General features: G+C 47.7%; 1 pseudogene; it reads right to left on the minus strand.

Moving 5' to 3' along the window:
- Positions 1-2,915: 2,915 nt before the first annotated feature.
- On the minus strand, positions 2,916-3,749 carry LOC144152579 (very long chain fatty acid elongase 4 pseudogene; annotated as a pseudogene).
- Positions 3,750-14,727: the final 10,978 nt, after the last annotated feature.

Genomic DNA, 14,727 nt, shown 5'->3' on the forward strand with positions numbered 1-14,727 from the left:
AGTTTTGAAGCCCGTATTACGTATTTCTCTCTGAAACTTCATTTAATTATAAAACCAAATGTCAAACGTTAGAAGTTTTTTTACTGTCTCAAAAAAGGAACATCAGTCGGAAAGGACACTTCACAAAGAAAAGAAAACACACGAGCGTGCATCCGTTTATCTTCGTGCAGCGTATCTTCCCACTGGTTTTATTTTTCGAGATAATGAACCAACTGGCCCGTGTCTACCATCGTACCTTATTCTTGCGTGAAAACACATGACACGTTTATTCATGTTTCTTAGTACACAGTACCAAAACAGGGTGTAGAACTCCTGTGAAACATCACTGATTGCGGCTTGTAGGCACTCCCTGTGCACTCGCTCAGGCAAATAATGTTTACAGCTGTCTACAAGACAGCTCTAAGCAAGATAAAACGAAGCAGCAAATTATAAAACTGTTGTAGTTTGGCGTTCAAGCTCATAAATATTGCGACAATACGTGTCCATTAGAAACACAAAATAACAAAATAGCCAAGAGTACAATATTGCGAAAACACAATAACACTAAACAGCACCTTAATGAATATTCAACCATACATCTAATGGTTTCCAGAAGGTATAAAATTTAAATATTTTCCCCCTGTAGATTTTTAAGAGAGAGAGAGAGAGAGAGAGAGAGAGAGAGAGAGAGAGAGAGAGAGAGAGAGAGAGAGAGAGAGAGAGAGAGAGAGAGAGAGAGAGAGAGAGAGAGAGAGAGAGAGAGAGAGAGAGAAGAGGCAACACACATCTGCTGTGGAAGAGTTAATGACAAAGGAATCCGAGGCGCTAATTTTAGGTAGGTGTGGAGGAAACTAGTTTTAAAAAAAAATGAAAGCATCGGTTTGCTGTTTGTGTAAATAGCGACTTTGTATAGGCATAAAGTGGAAGAGAAGTCGGGACTTCCATAATTCATGAAGTATTGTTGCATACGAGTTTACTAAGGCACCTTTTCTGCTACTGATGGTTGTGCCATTTTGTGCAGACCTTGCGCTTTAAACATTGGGGCACTAGAGTATTGGTCACAAGAACGTCTGATAAATCAGTAGTTTAACGTTGAAAGCGTAAGACTGGCGATAGAAGAGCCTAATATTCCAGTTAATTTTTGTACTATCCTGACCAATATGTAGTGCTGAAGTCAAATTCGCTGTGAAAAGAACCCCTAAACTTGGTATTTAAGCTGATAGGTATTATGTTAGTGCCCTAACCGACAGTTACGTCTATGCTTTTTTTGGCTGCGAAGAAAACAGCCTCCGTTCCATTTGCGCTCAACCGCGTAGAAACTGGTCACTTCGTAAAATATTCGTTTAAACTCTGGTCTAAAAATAAAAAAAAACATCGGATTGTCAGCCTACCCGCAAGTTTTAAAATCCCAATAAAAAAATCTCATACCTCAAAATTCTTAGCCCAGGCTCTGCTTGTACATGATCGAAAGCAAGGCTGAATTATTCATCTTTCCTGAACTAATTTTAGGGGCGAAGCCCCTTAGGGGCTGGGGCGGTTGGCGTCTCCTGTCGTCTTCGTCGTCGTCGTCTCATGTAGTCACGGTACTAGAACATAACGCGTACTAAAAAAACACCGAGATACTCGTTGACGCCTCGCTCGGGAGCGCTTCGTAACACCTACTGAAAAAAATTGGCTAGCGATTACGATACTCCCTAATGCGATATTTCGGCGTAGCGGTTTGGCTGTCTTGACTGGGCAAAATGTGTTGAGGCAAAGGATTTCCGGCGGACGCATTTGTATGGTTACACAAAACTTGCATGTGCAGTGGATGACGAAGCACATGCACCGGTAGCCTTGCTCATTGTTCAGCGCTCACTCGGGGTTCCGGCGTCGGCGGTGCTGAGCCTCCGCCCTGGCAGCTCGTTTAGCTGCAGCGGCTGACGAAGCGCACGACCGGTTGCCTCACTAGCAGTTCAGCACTTACTCCTGATGTATGAAGTGCGCTGAGGCAGCACTCACTCGAGGGTACTCTCGAAGGCAGCTATGATGAGCCACTGCGTCGGCGGCGTGAAGTGCGGCCAAGGAGGTTAAAAAAATTGCAATTTTTTAACCTCCTTGAGTGCGGCTCAGGAAGGGACCGCGAGCTGCGTCTTAAGAAGCGAACGCACATCATCGTCACGCGCACGCCGCCCTCCCGTTTTCGCTAAGCGTCGCTACTGCCTCCTCGCCCCCTCACAGCTTCGGAGAAGCGTCTGGCCCCACCACGGCAATCCGCCATACCCTCCTAATTTCTCGACAGTCTGCTTTCTTTCACTCGTCGGACTTGCCATCGTTCGCTAGATGTTAGCCCATGGTTAGCCCACGAATGGGTACCAAAGGGCTGCGCCCAAGAAAGACCGGGATGCTCGTTTACGCCTCGCGCTAGAGAGCTTCGTGCTTCAAAGACAAGAGACTTTTACAGCAAAGCTGTGTACCTCTAGCTCCCAATGGTTTCATCTTCATTTGCAAAAATGTCAACGCGCCAAGAATACACATACAAACTGCATGCTTCGCCCATCCCCAGGTTTCACATTAGTGGAGATGGCCCGGGATTATTTTACGAATCGGCTTGCTGAGAGGAGACTAATAACTGGAACCTACAAAGCGCAGGACAATTGCACGCTGCAGAGCACTTTCAAGCTTGACTGTATCCTCTGCACAATCATCAGAAATACAACCTGTACAGACGCGGGGCGCTACAAAAACCCATAGTGACAATTACCCATTCACGAAAAATACAATAATTTGCAGATCATGATCATGACATCACTACTACCATTCCAGGTAAGCAGGGGTGTAACAACAAATCAAATTTTCAGCGCCTGATCCTCATAACAAAATGGTTCGTAAGAGGCACGGGCACACGTCGTATCATCCCGAGGAACAGTACTTAACCGTAGTAAAAGTTAGACATGTCACTCTCCTTTCGTTTTTGATTTCTTGTCCAGCACAGGTACTGACCTTCCACCGGGCTTGTATGTCTTGAGGTAGAAGTTCAGGAACAAAATAATTGTCAGGATGAGCAGCGCTACCCCGATGTAGCACAATGGCTTCGGGTAGCCACAGTCGAACAAGAGAGGCAACGCGATGTGCGTGGAGAAAATGACAAGCTGCACGATCTGAAGCGTGGTCAGGTACTTCTTCCACCAGAGGTACTTCTGCAATGCGGGACCAAGCGCCGCCAAGAAGTAGTAGGAGTACATGACAGTATGCACAAAGGCGTTCACACAGAGGCCAAATATGCCCTGGCCGTCGCTGGCAAAGTGGAGCCAGATCCACCCGCTCAGGACCACCAGCGAGTGATGAACCACGTGGAGTTGTGTGATGTGCGAGAATTTCTTGCGGGCCACGAAGAAGAAGGTGTCCAGAAACTCGGCAATGCGGACGAGGAAGTACCACCAGTTTAGATGCAAGATGGCCGTGTCCCTCTCGCTGTTTGACAGGCCGACCCCCTGGCACAGGAAGCTGTATCCTCCGCCGAAGTAGGTGAGCGGTAGCATTCGACACACAAAGTACGCACTCGCCAGCACTACGAACACGTTGTATGCAAGGATGGCTCGCTTCAGGTCGTAGGGGTTGCGCCCCTTCATCCACCGTGGGCCACCCACCTTGGCGACGTAGATGTACCCGATGAGCAGAGGAAACACGAAGCTCCCTTTAGTGATGGTCGTCCAGCTGTCTAGTCTTCTGTCCCGGAGCGACCACACATGCTCGTACAACTGCGAGGAATACCATACAAGGGACCGCATAGTGACCGGAGTCTATTCCTTGGGGACGCCTCGGTGTCGCCTGATTACGCCTAGCCGATACTCTCAATCTTTGCCGAAAGCAACTTCCCGGCCAACTTAGCTCCAGTCATGAACGGAGCAGGGTCCGGTATTCATGCGAAGAAAGGCGGCCGTTTTGCATTACCTAATAGCGGGCGGGCGTTTTTATTTCATCTGCAATGCACCTCCTCGCATCTAGAATTGGCTTCATTAAGGGGGTGTGCGTAATCTGTTGCAATCAACCTTGCGCGCGTGTGTATTTTGCCCTCGACGTGCAAGGCTAGAGGCGGTGCGGTATACCTGTCAGTGTCACGCTGAAGAATAGATCTCAAATTAGATTACGCTGGTGTAGACGGTTAATTTTCTTCGCCTGAGCGAGAACATTCTGCGCGAAAATGTTGCTAAGCAGACGTCTTTCAGTTACATCTTCTTCATAATTTAGTGCCAACTGACGTATAATACGCAATGAATGAATGAATGAATGAATGAATGAATGAATGAATGAATGAATGAATCACTGAATCAATCAATGAATCAATCAATCAATCAATCAATCAATCAATCAATCAATCAATCAATCAATCAATCAATCAATCAATCAATCAATCAATCAATCAATCAATCATAACTATTCAATAACGCGTCAAAAATAGAAGGCGGACTGAAGGGACACCTCTGTGACGGTCGACACAGGGCATTTATTCGTAGCTGCAGTCCAGAATGCAAGCACTGGGAATGAAGAAGTGGTTGGTTCACAGGAGTAGGCGAGGTACGACATGATGTCGCTGGTGGTTGTGAGAGAAAGATGAAGGGCAACATTATTTACACACACCATTATCGAGCAGCGTTCTCACTGTGCGCGGCTTCCCATTTGCGGGAATACTCATTATGAACGCGGCGCTGTGGATCGTAATACTCGCCGTTCACGTCCCTTCTTCCGCGCATTGCCCTGTGATCGTATATAGATCTGTATAAGAAACTCACCTTTTTTTAAGGTAAACCCCCTCGGCGACTCGGCAGCTGCTTTATTTTTCTATCGACGCGACTACGAAACGAGACCTTGGTGTTTTTGCAGAAAATGGGTACAAACGCGCCGTGCCCCCCGATGAGTATCATAATGCAGGCAAGGCAGCATAAACAGGTTCACGGTAAAAAGTGTTGATTGGCTCATAAAAACAGCGGGCTTCTATGACTATTCATATACCAAGGGCTATTCCGTTTTCAGTTAATGCCGTGTAGTAATGAAACTGTAACGTGTAATCTTTTTCGACCCCAAGCATTCGTAACTGTCGCTTTTCTGGATAACGGGGTGAGTGATTTAGATAGGTGAATTCCGTATATGGTCTCCTACACGGACGCCCATGTGTAGCGCTTTGGGCGCAAGTTAAGGATCCCAATGCGGTCCAAATTAATCCGTAATCTAATATTACAGCCCACTTCGAAGCCCATGCACACCCCACATGAATACCCATTATGGGGGGTATGTGGGTTAAGGCGAACAATGCTACGGTGTTTTTTGCGTACTCACAAATGCCCTAACTTATACCGTTGCCAGTGTAGCTTTAAAATCATTATCATCAACCACCGTCATCAAGTAAAGTCAGCATTGCTCATTTACCAATTGTGCCATTGGTCCCTGTTAATAATGCGCTCGCAGTATTAGAGTATTTGGAATATTTCGCCCTGGAATTTGCTGTATTTTTCGCTGCGCGATTTCGTACCTCTACTAGAACGAGAATTCGGCGTGATTTCTTGTTAAATAGAAAGAGGATTGTCGCAAGGGCAATCACGGCGTGTCGTGAACTAAGGACACATTTTCCGCAGAATATATCCGGATATAGTTTGCGTTTTAGAGGTCCTGCGTGCTAGTGGCACAAGCGAGGGTCACACGAAGTACTGAAACTGTCCCACTCCTCCACAGTCTTCAAAGCTATCCGGCTGTGGCGGGTATGGCCCACCAGGGCTCTTTCTTGCGGGCGTGGTGTAATGACAGCTTGCAGCACTCGAACTTGCTTTCTTTTCTTCTACAGGGGTCCTAGTCTCGACTCTTCTTTGGCGCCGCCATACCAAGATGTCGCTAGAAAAGCCCTTTTAAAATCTGCTTAACTATCCGCTTTTAGCCTTTGTGACGCACTGAAAGCAAATCAGAACAAGATTTACGGAGTGAAACTTTTAATTAAAGTATGAACAAGACTTGTAGGAGGAACTTTATTTGTCATGTCATGGTGACGAGAAGCCTAGTCCAGGTCCTCTGGTGTATCTGAGCATATCGTGCGTTCCGTGTAGGTCGTCGGACTTTCTACCCTTCCTCGCTTCGATCGGCGAAGCAGTCATTCGAAGGCCTGAGTGGATAGGTTAGGAACGAACGGTGGGAGTGAGTGAGACTGTGGGTAGGCACATACCACGTAGAGGCACCGAGTACCTCCCGTAGTTGAAGCAGAGAGCTTTTTTGGGCTTCCTGAGGAACTTGTGTTAGAGTAGGAGAGAGGTTTCTTCGATTTTTTTAAATGCGCTAGGAAGACACAAGTTGAGGACATCTTCATCGTAATCATCACCAACATCCTTTTTAGGACGACTGCATCGTGTAGGCCTCTCCCTGTGACCTTCACTCGCTGTTGTCCTGCGCTTCCCGAGTCCATTCTTTGCTTCGAATATTGCCCTTTCGTCCCTCCATAGAGTAAATGGCCGTCCGTCTAGACTCGTCTATGCATGTCCAGTCTGTTACCCTGTTGGTGCACCCTTGTTCATTCACCTCAAGGTCAAAATTGCGAGGTTCAGGACTGCCTTGTATGCGGTCTTAATAATGGTGTTTCTCTCACTTTTGGCAAACTTTTGGTGCGGCTGTGCAATATTCTGGTCATATTCAGTGGTTGCATGAGTCTTATCGTTTCTTTCCTCTTTTTCTTGCTGTTCTCCAGGTTGAACGTTTTGTTTGTGGGCAGTTGGTTTAAGATTTTCTGTTTTTGGTGATTGTGAGTTTGGAACTACCGCTTATCTTTAGAGCCCCGCCGAGCATTCTTAAATGGCTGTTCACTGGGAAGATATTGGTACATATTTTAAGGGTGATTTTAAACTTGGCCGTGTGGTGCCATCTGTCGTTTACCACACCGAGCTTGCAGCAGACATAGAACCGTGGGAATATTGAAAAGTATTTTTAAAACTTATGTGGTTAGACGCTGTATAGTGGGGTTCATTTTAGTTATCTTCTGCTTATAATCCATGCTCTCCTTGATTTCTGAGAGACCGGTATTAATAGTTTGTCCCCTGTTTTTGTCAGATCACCCAGTGTTGGCTCCGGCATAAGTCTCGGTGGAAAACACGACACGGTGGCTCAGTGGGTAAGGCGTGGCGCTGCTGAGCCCAAGGACGATGGTTCAATTCCCGTCCGCGGCGGCCATTTTCCTGATGGAAGCAGAAAACAAAAACTCCAGTGTGTTGAGATTTTGGTGCACGTTAAATATACTAAAGTACTCTTCCGGAGACTTCCACGACGACGTGCCTCGTAGCCCACGGGTAGATGCGGGGCATTACTGGAAATTTGTATTTTTGGTCTTCTAGTGGAAACGCGCTTTGGTGGGATGGCGTAAGTTGCGGGCACAGTTGGAGACGGTCTCTGCCGTGCGCGCTTCCACCAAATGGGCATAGAACAAACTTCACAGCGCAGGCGTGGCACCTGGTGAAAACGTACGTCCTTTTGTTTCCCATCCGACGTCGTATCATTGTCCTCCTTTTAAACCTCCTGTTGCCGTAGCGCCGCATTAGATTCGCGGAGCCCTCGAATCTTGCTTCCTCAGTCGTAGCTTTCGGGTGGCAGCGGTGACGTATTTCCGTGGACGCCTGATGAGCACGGCTGATAGCGGACGGCTAGAAGCCTCGGGGGAATCGAAAAATAAGCCTAATAACTCCATCGCGTAAAAAAAAAAAAAACATGAGCATAACTCATAGCAGGATCCCTATATGCTTTGTCTGTCGCGAAAGCATCGACAGCTCCTAAAATTGCTGCCTTCGTTACCGCGAACCTACTGCCTGCCAAGAACCGTAAGGCTGCGATGCCATGTGCGATCACTGGGCACATGCAGGGCAACGCGAAGAGATATGGGCTCTCGATATGGTTACGTAATGTGGCCGCCGCGCTCCGCGGATCGTTAGCGCGCGACCTTCCCAATAAGGAGGCATTGACTGCCGTAGCCACTTCCACGAGTGACGCTATCGCGTACGCCCGAGGAAAGAAGGAAATGTCGACTTCCCGCATTCATTGCTTGATTTCAGTGCCGATAACGGGCGCAGATATCAAGACGCGACGCTCGGTGTTTGGGCGGCACTTCGCGGTCGCAGTTTTTAAGCTGATAATTTGTAGGACTGCACGGTGCTAATCACTGTAAGCGAGAACTCTGGGTCAGGTTACTTTTTGTACCGTCAGAGTGGAAAGGTGTCGCGATTATATACAATCTCGCGCACGTGCAGCGCGCTAATGAGGCTTCGTCGCCGTACTCTGGATGCGTATGCGGGTTGGTTTAGCGCCGGGCTGTTTGACTGCGCCAATAGAAGTTCTCCTTCCGTGTTCCTATCACTTAATTCACTTGGCCGAATCGACGAGTGCCGCTATACCTCAACGCCGCCGTGTTATGACGCCGATGTCTCTCAATATTAATTGTGTTCAAAGTTTTGCCATGTTTTTAGCCTGGGCAGAAAGCGGTGGTTCCTTTTGAACAGGCCTAATTGCGTGCACCACGACGTTTAAAGTTACCCTGCAACACTTCCGATAAACGCCTTAACTCTTTCCTTCGCGTCTGGAAGCGCGAAAGCTACAGTTATCGCCAGCATGGAGCGAGCGGCACAGCATGATTTGTTCGTCGCGCCAGATATGCCTTCCGTTTCTTCTTTGTTTTTGTGGCTTTATTTTTTAAATTGCTATCAAAAAGCGTTCATTGCTGCAACTGAAGGAAAACCGGCCAAGAGCCGCTACATGGCTTCAGTGACGTAATTCGGCCCGACGAAGAACGTCAAGATCGGGAAAGAGGGAAAAATCTTTTGAGCGAGTTTTCAAGTTATCTGATGAGCATAGAGCAGTAATTTATAGCTGAGGTACTTTGCGACCGACTAATCTAAGTAATGGGTGTGTTTGGTGACTATGTGCTGCAAGCATTTCAGATTTCAAAAAAAGTTCAATGAAGTGTTGCAGGGTCCCTTTAAGCATGTAAGGACCACCATTCTGGTCACGGGGAAGTGCTTGCTGTCTGGAGCTATCTGTTCGTATATAGTTCCAAATGCTACCTGTTCGTAGATCGAAATGCTTGATCGCTGTTGCCATTGGTCTCCCTGTGAAACAAATAGCCAAATTCTCCACTGGCTCTTCATCGTTTGCTCGAAATTAACTCTCGGGAATTATTCATAATTGGGGAATAATTCGGGAATTATTCGGGAATTATGAACATAAAAACCGGACTTAGACGTTTAGATTTGGCTGTGAGTATACAAGACTATTGCGCAGATTTTTTTCGCTTTGGCCGGGTGGCTCAATCTAGTCACAGACAGATAGACAGATAAACAGACATACAGACAGGCCAAAATGTCTGGCTTTAAGTAGCCCAAGAAAGTCTACCGCCTTTAAAAAAGCGGGATTTTATAACTTATTTATATACCACGGGCTATTCCGTTTTTGTGAATGCCATGTAGTAGTGAAACTTTAACGTTTAGTCCTTTTCGACCCCAAGCATTTATAACTGCCGCTTTTCTGGATCACGGGGTGAGTGATTCAGATAGGTGAATTCCGTATATGGTCTCCCGCGCGGACGCCCATTGATAGAGCTTTCGGCGGAAGTTAAGGAGGCCAATGTGGTCCAAATTAATCCGCAGTCTTATACTACAGCCCACCTCTAAACCCATGTACACCCCACATGAATACCCATTATGTGGCGTGTGTGGGTTAAGGCAAACAATGCTACGATGTTTTTTTGCGTACTCACAAATGCTCTAACTTTTCCGACTGCACTGTAACGTTAAAATTATTATCATTAACCACCGGCATGAAGTACAGCCATCATTGCTCCCTTACCAACTGCGTCATTGGTCCCTGTTACAAATAAGTTCTCAGTAGTTGAATATGTCAAATATTCCTCCTTGGGATTGCTGTATATTTCGCTGCGAGAATTCCCACCTCTACTTGAATGAGCATTCCGCGTGATTTATTTGTTAAATAAAAGGAGGACTGTCGTATGGGCAACCACGGCGCGTCGCGAACTAAGGACACGTTTTCCGCAGAATATTGCCGGATAGAATTCTCCTTTTCAAGGTCCTGCGTACTAGTGGCACAAGCGAGATTCACGCGATATTGTGCAACTGTGCGGCACCTCCACAGTCTTCAATGGTATCCGGCTTTGCCGGCTATGCCCCATGGGGGCATTTCAAGCGGACGGGGTGTAATGTCAGCATGCAGCACTCCAACCTGTTTCGTTGTCTTCTGCAGGGTTCCTAGTCTCGACTCTGCTTTGGCGCCGCCTTACCAAGATGTCTCTACAGAGACTCTTTTAGTATCGGCTTTTAGCCTTTGTGACACACTAAAAGCAAATCAGAACAGAATGTACGGTTGAAAACTTTAAGTCAAAGTTTGGACAAGACTTGCGGAATAAATTAAACTTTATTTAGTCCAGGTGCACCGGTGTATCAGAGCATACCGCGTTTCGCGCGTGAGTCGTTGGGGCTTTCTATACCCTTCCTCGCTTGGATAGGCGAACCAGTCGTTCCAAGGCGCAAGTGGGTGGGTTAGGAACGTAGGGAGGGAGTTGGACTGTGCCTAGGCACATACGAGTCACGACGTGCAGGCACTGGGTATCCGCCGCAGCGTATGCAGCGAGCTTTTGTGGGCTTGCTCCTCAACGTGTGTACGAGAACCACCGGTTAGGTGGCTAAGGAATTGCGCTGCTGAGCACGAGGTCGCGGGTTCGATTCCCGGCCGCGGCGGCCGCTTTTCTGATGGCGGCGGAAAGGAAAAACCCCCGCGTGCACGAGATTTCGGCGCACGTTAAAGATCCCCAGGTGGTCAAAATTAATCCGGAGCCCTCCACTACGGCGCGCCTCATCGCCTGCGTCGCGTCGGCGCGTTAAACCCTGCAATCAATCAAATCAGGGTTTGTGTTAGATTCATAGGTCGGCAGGCTCACTTATGACTGCACTCAGACACACCCCACTCCCAATTCACGCGTGAGTGACGAATGAGCCTCGCCATCGTTTCGGGATGGCGTTTGCGAGTGCGAGTGAATGCGAGCCCCACACCACTCGCCTTGAGTCCCGCTCACCAGTCGCGGGTGGTAAGCCCCACTAGTAGGTCTCGAGGGCTAAGCCCCGCTCACCGCTCCCGAGTGCCCTGGTGCTACTCGCACGATTTTCGGGGTTTATCTCGTTGAGCGTCAATTGCCCTCTGGTGGCGTGTTTATTTAGGACCATAATTTGGATAGACTTATGACGCTGTGATGCACTGACACCGTTCCGTGTCATGACTCGTAGAGGGTCTGCTGCGCCCACTCGCGTGACCTCTCACCAAAGCTATGACAGAAAAAAAAAACACGAGCTCAATTAATAGCCGGCTCCCTATATGTTTTGCTTGTTTCGAAAGCATAGACATTTCCTAAAATGGCGGTCTTCGTCATTCGTTACTGCACAACTACTGTCTGCCAAGAACAATACGGCTGCGATGCGGTGTGGGATCACTGGGCCCATGCAGGGCAACACGAGGATATATGGGCTCTCGATATGCTTACGTAATGTGGCCGCCAGGCCCAGCGACCTTTAGCGCGCGGCCTTCCTAATACAAAGTGGCATTGATTGCCGTAGCGATTTCCACGAGTGACGCTATCGCGTACGCCCTTAAAAGGATGGAGATGTCGATTGCTCGCATTCATTGCTTGATTTTAGCGCTGATAACGGCCGCAGATATCACGACGCGATGGTAGGTGTATGGACCCTACCTCACGCTCGCAGTTTGAGCTGACAATTTGGAGGACTGCACTGTGTTAAAGGGGCCATGCAGACATAATAGAAGTTTGTTTTATTCGAAAGATTTCGTGTTTTATATTGCCCCCAGCGCTTGCCCGGAAGCAAACGATGCTTTATTCCCTGAGAAATTCATCAATTTAAGTTACAATTTTGGTTCTCCCGCCAAATCACGTGTTTTCGTGGCGTCTGGAATGACATCGCGAGAACCGCTCTGCAGCCGATTGCGGAGCCTTGTGTACCGTAATTCAACCTAGATGACGCCACACTACCGTGAAGGGTCTTTTTTTGCTTTTGCTTTGTTTTTGACCGTATTTGTACCAGGCTTGTTTTTGTTGCGGTAGAAAATCGTCGTTTCGTGAAACATCGTGTTCGCTCGACAAATATCATCACGTAACACACCGTCGCTTGCGCCAATCGGCCAGTGTCGTCTGAGACAACCCCAAAGCGCCGCAGTGCTTTGCAGCTAAAACAAGACGAGTGCGCACAGTACCGACAGCAATACGCATCGGCATTTCTTTCTTTACGTGTAATTTTGTAACTTCCAGTGTTTACCCCACCATTCTTACTGCTATAGAAAGAATGTGCCCTAAATTTAAGCGCAAATAGCTCGTTCGGCAAACTTATAAAATTATATAGCATATTTAGGCAAAGTTTACGTTAAGATTGGGGTCAGTATGATTGTAACGAGGCACCCTTTCGAAAGAACCAAACTTGTGTTTTGTCTGCTTGGCCCATTTAATCTCTGTAAGCGAGAACCCTGGATCCGGTTGCTTTTTGTACCGTCAGAGTGGAAAGGTGTCGCGATTCTCTACAATCTCGCGCATGTGCGGCTTGGTAATCAGGTTTCTAGATGCGTATGCACGTTGGTTATGCGCAGTGCCGTTTGACTGCGCCAATGGAAGGTCTCCTTCCGTGTTCCCATCAGGTAATTCCTCTCCAGCATCGATAATTGTCTCTGTCTCTGAACGCCGCCGTGTTGTGACGCCGAGGTCTTTCGATATTGATTGTGTTGCAAGATTTGTCATGCTTGTATCCTGGGCAGAAAGCAGTGGTTGCAGTTTGACAGGCCTAATCACGAGCGGGGCGACGTTTAAAGCGTGTAAAGACCACCTATGGAGGAAAGTATACTCAGGAGAGGCCCCTAGCATCCCAATGCATTGTAAAAAAAATTGGGCCCATCTCCCCGCGAGGGGGACTCGAGTAAATGCGTCGCATAGGAGGTGGGTGTATTGCGTTAACGTTTAGTGTTTGGGGAGTTGGTGGTAGTGAATGCGTTGTATCAGCAGCTTATTGACGTAGTTTGAATTAGTCAAGTATATAAGGCGCGTTCGTAGCCTCCCATTCTGTGTCGGCTTTGTGGCGCAGTGGGTAGAGCACCATGTACATTGCATTCCGCCCGCACGGTCGAGGGATCGAAACCAGGCGCCGGACAGTATTTTTTTATATATAGTGTAGGGGGAGGGGTGCGGACAAAGACGGTGCGGACTACGACGGACGTCAACGCGGGTGACATCATGAGTTACTAAAATGCTCAGCATTTAAAAGTGTGGAGAAAGTGATGTCATTTTTAATGAGCCCATAGACAGTGTTGCCTAGTTTTTTACGGCTGTGCCGGCTAAATCGGGCTAAATGACACGCCCGATTTTTTACGGCGCTTTGACTATGTCTGCCTCGCTACTTTAGCAACACAGCGCACTCGCTATACGGCGTCGTCGTCGTCTCCACCCTGTGCACTACCGCTGATTTCGCAGCCTTTTTTCCACTGCCGTTTCCTTTGTGGTCTAATGTCAGTGCGAAGGCAACATCCTATATAGGATGTTGCCTTCACGACGCCAATTCTTGCCCACGACGCCAATTCTTAACCATATATATGGTTAAGAATTGGCGTCGTGGGTGAGCATTGTTGCCGTTCTCTTGCGGCGATATCTCGTCGATTCAGCGCAGTGGTTTTCCATCTTTATCGGTCTGCCGGTGAGAAGGTGCGCGTTGGCAGCTTTGGCAAGTTTTGGAAACCCGGCAAATCGGCACGCGACAGAAGGCATCTTGCAAACCACTGCAGCCACGTATTCACCGGAAGTGAAATTCATCGCAGCTGAGACGTGGCGCAAAAAGACCGCCGTACTGTACGGACCCAAACACTGCTCCTGTCGTCTGCTTTCGCTTTCGCGAGCCGCCCGTATCGCGAAGCTGTTATCAAACCGGAACCATCGGTGGAGAATTGTAGAGTGCTGAGCCCAGTGGGCTCATCGACGTGGCGGGTACGGCTTCACAGCCGTGTCGTCAGGGCCTCTCCCTACCTTTTTTTTCTTCCATGGGCACACCGCTCTGGTCACGGGGTAGTGCTTGCTGTTTTTAGCTATCTGTTTGCAGATGAGAATGTATTATCACTGTCGCCATTGGCCTTCCCATGAAACAAATAGCGAAATTCTCCTCTGGTTCTTCGTCGTTTGCTTGTAATCAACTCCCCGCAAGAAGTGACGCTACCAAGCCCGGTTCGGCTACTAGGACTACGTCTTCGTACTTACATGCATAGTTTTTATCGGTTTTCTTTTGTTTGGACTTACAACTCTCTGTCAGCCAGTTGACGTGTCGGTAAAGGATACTAATTAACAAATACAGTTAAAAAAGTTCTTCTGTATCTATTTCATGCTACATCTCAACAGAAATTTGTAAAAAAATATCTTAAAGAGATACTAAAGGGTGAAGAACATTTTTGTTTGATTGATATTCAACACTTTTCACGGGTAGCTCTCTTTATTTTTCTTCGACTGCAAAGGATGCCTGATTTTCGGGTGTCCAGCGAGCCCTGACCGTTCCATGCAATTCCGCCGTTTGGCAGAATCGCCAGAAAATACCAGCGTGGTTGGTCATTGACACAGTTGAATGGAGCCTACAACCTGTCCTATTAAGCCTGTTTTTTAACATTTTCGGGCTGAGTTTCGTGCCTTTATAAACATGCGCTAAGCCG

The sequence above is a fragment of the Haemaphysalis longicornis genome, unplaced genomic scaffold, assembly GCF_048455015.1.
Source record: "Haemaphysalis longicornis isolate Haplotype H1 unplaced genomic scaffold, Haemaphysalis longicornis Haplotype H1 scaffold_9, whole genome shotgun sequence".
In the NCBI taxonomy this organism is placed as follows: Eukaryota; Metazoa; Arthropoda; class Arachnida; order Ixodida; family Ixodidae; genus Haemaphysalis; species Haemaphysalis longicornis.